Source organism: Carlito syrichta, unplaced genomic scaffold, assembly GCF_000164805.1.
Source record: "Carlito syrichta isolate Samal-C Ts95f unplaced genomic scaffold, Tarsius_syrichta-2.0.1 Scaffold308773, whole genome shotgun sequence".
NCBI lineage: Eukaryota > Metazoa > Chordata > Mammalia > Primates > Tarsiidae > Carlito > Carlito syrichta.
Genome location: NW_007252869.1, coordinates 263,048 through 265,973, shown reverse-complemented (window position 1 = coordinate 265,973; position 2,926 = coordinate 263,048). Strand labels below are relative to the sequence as shown.

Sequence of the window (2,926 nt, the reverse complement as noted above, 5' to 3'; positions counted from 1 at the left end):
GGCGGGTCTCAAACCCACAGGCTCAGGCAATCCACTCACCTCAGCCTCCCGAGGCGCAGGATTACAGGCTGAGCCACCAAGCCCGGCTGGGCTGGGTTTCTAAGTGCTCTTTCATTTGGAAATTTCATAAGAGTTTCTAATAATACCTGTTTTGGAATCCTCAAGGCCACCCCCAGGTTTGTTGTTTTGCTGAAATAACCATAGGATTCTGCATAAATCCTCTCCTAAATCATAATACTTGCAGTTATGATTTATTATGTTAAAAGGATACAAAGCAAAATCCAAACAAATGGTGCATTGGATGAAGTCTGGAAGAAACTTTTGGGAGCCAGCCTTGGAGGTCTGCGTAAACGGTAGTACTGATGACCCTGGGCCACAAGGACGAGCTCGGGGGCTGTGACCCCATTACCTTCCACCTTGCCTGACACAGTTGGCTAAGAAGAATTCTGTACAGTCGAGCTTGAAGATAACAGCATGCGAGGCATACATAACACACACAGCTAACTTTACAACATCATTGTTCGCTTTTCCACTTCCCACTATGTGGTTTGGTTTTCACAATTCATGTTATAATTAAAGTCTGAAGTATGTCAAAAAGATTCTTTTACTCAGTCACGAGTTATAGAAAATGAGTTAAGAATTTTTAGTTTATTGATTAATTGATTTAGGTATAAGGTTTATAGCTGGACTCGGTGGCTTAGCCTGTAATCCCACGCCTTTGGGAGGCTGAGGTGAGTGGATTGCCTGAGCCTGCGGGCTCAAGACCTGCCTGGGCAACTTGGTAAGACCTCACCTCTACAATAAATCAAAAAATAGCTGGGCGTGGTAGCACACGCCTGTATTTCCAGCTACTTGAAAGGCTGAGGCAGAAGGATCGCAGGAGCCCAGCAGGTCGAGGCTGCGGTGGCCGGGAGCGGCCACTGCACTCCAGTCTGGGTGACAGAGTGAGACTCCAACTCAAAAAAAAAAAAAAAAAAAAGATTTATGATATTCAAATCATAGTATAAGGTTGGATAGGGATTAAGTATTGTAAGAGATTTTATAGTTTAGATTTAGAATGGGAATTTAGTATTTTAGGATAAGTTAGAGTGAGTCAAATAAGGTGTGTTATAATATAAGGATTGTTATAGGTATTACTATAGAATTAGAAGTTTTTAAGCTTTAGAAATAAGTATTGTAGAAACAGTAAAAGGTCTTGGATTTCGGAAAGCTGGAACAAGGGACTTTTCATACGTGAAGGAATGTGCACCTGCATTGCTTCGAGGTGATTTCTTGGTGAACTTTGCTCCGCGCAGAAGAAAGAACTCTATGCATGGACTGTTTCAAAGCCTAGAGCCAGAAATTACTGTTTGAACTTTTAGTGATTGTTTAGTAAAAGAATTGGTTTCATTAATCATGTATTATTTAGCCGGGCTAATTGATTTATTGTAGAGATGAGGTCTCGCTGCCCAGGTGGGTCTCGAACCCGCGGGCTCAGGCAATCTGCTCACCTCAGCCTCCCAAAGGCGCGGGATTACAGAAAAACTGTTTTTGAGAAACATTGGTCAAGCATGAGGAACAGAAAGGCATTTTTTTTTTTTGAGTTGGAGTCTCACTCTGTCACCCAGACTGGAGTGTAGTGACCGCTCCCAGCCACCTCAGCCTTGACCTGCTGGGCTCCTGCGATCCTTCCGCCTCAGCTTTCCAAGTAGCTGGAACTACAGGCGTGCGCTACCATGCCCGGCTGATTTTTGATTTATTGTAGAGATGAGGTCTTGCCAAGTTGCCCAGGCGGGCCTTGAACACGCGGGCTCAGGCAATCCACTCACCTCAGCCTCCCAAGGCGTGGGATTACAGGCTGAGCCACCGAGCCCAGCTTGGAAAGACAATTTTATGTTTGTTCTTCCCCATGCTTGAGAAAACATCTGCCAGGTGCGGCGGTGCCCCTCGTGCACCTGGTCTTGCTCGTGTGATTTGTGCATGATGTGCTTTGTAAGGATGACTTTGCAGAAATCGGCGATAAAAACCCCCTGTAAACTTTCAATAAACAGCATCTGCTCTACTCTCAGAACAGTTGTCCAAAGTTTTACTATTCTCACTGCGCTGATGCCGTCTCCACCTTTGGGAATCTCTGGACTCCGCTGGGGCTGGACTCCAGCAGGAAACCAAGCACAAGCTTCCAGAAGTCTTCTCTAAGTGAAGTCACCAGCATTGCCCCCAGCCAATTTTTTTATTTTTTTTAGTTGGAGTCTCATCTCACTCTTGTCACCCAGACTGGAGTGCGGTGCCATGCTCACAGCCACCGCATCCTCAACCTGCTGGGCTCAGGCGATCCTTCCTCCTCAGCCTTCCAAGTAGCTGGAACTATAGAGGTCTCCCTTTGTTGCCCAAGCTAGTCTCCAACTCCTAAACTCAAGCAATCCTCCTGCCTCAGCCTCCCAAAGTGCTGGGATTGCAGGAGTGAACCACTACACCCAGCCCCTGCATATGTATTTTCATTGTCTGTTCAATATGAATCAACATGAGAAAAGTGCCAACCTTTTTTTCAGTGCTGTTGTCATTTGTGCAGTCTAACACCATTGTCATGTTGAATCTTTTTTTTTTTTTGAGTTGGAGTCTCACTCTTGCCCAGGCTGGAGTTCAGTGGCAAGTTCACAGCCACAGTAGCCTCGACCTGCTGGGCTCAAGTGATCCTTCTGCTTCAGTCTTCCATGTAGCTGGAACTAAAGGCATGCACCACCATGACCGGCTAATTTTTGGATTTATTGTAGAGATGAAGTCTCGCCAAGTTGCCCAGGCTGAGCTCAAACCCGTGGGCTCAGGCAGTCCTCTCACCTTGGCCTCCCAAAGTGCTGGGATTATAGGCGTGAGTCACCGCAACCAGCCAGTCATGTTGAATCTTAAATGTCTTGGATCTACCGGGCTCGGTGGCTCAGCCTGTAATCCC

The 2,926-nt window shown here is 46.3% G+C and overlaps 1 long non-coding RNA gene across 1 annotated transcript in view; it reads left to right on the top strand.

Moving 5' to 3' along the window:
• The window catches only part of LOC103268129, a 23,409-nt gene that overhangs the window by 18,745 nt on the left and 1,738 nt on the right, over window positions 1-2,926 (top strand). The window lies entirely within an intron of this gene.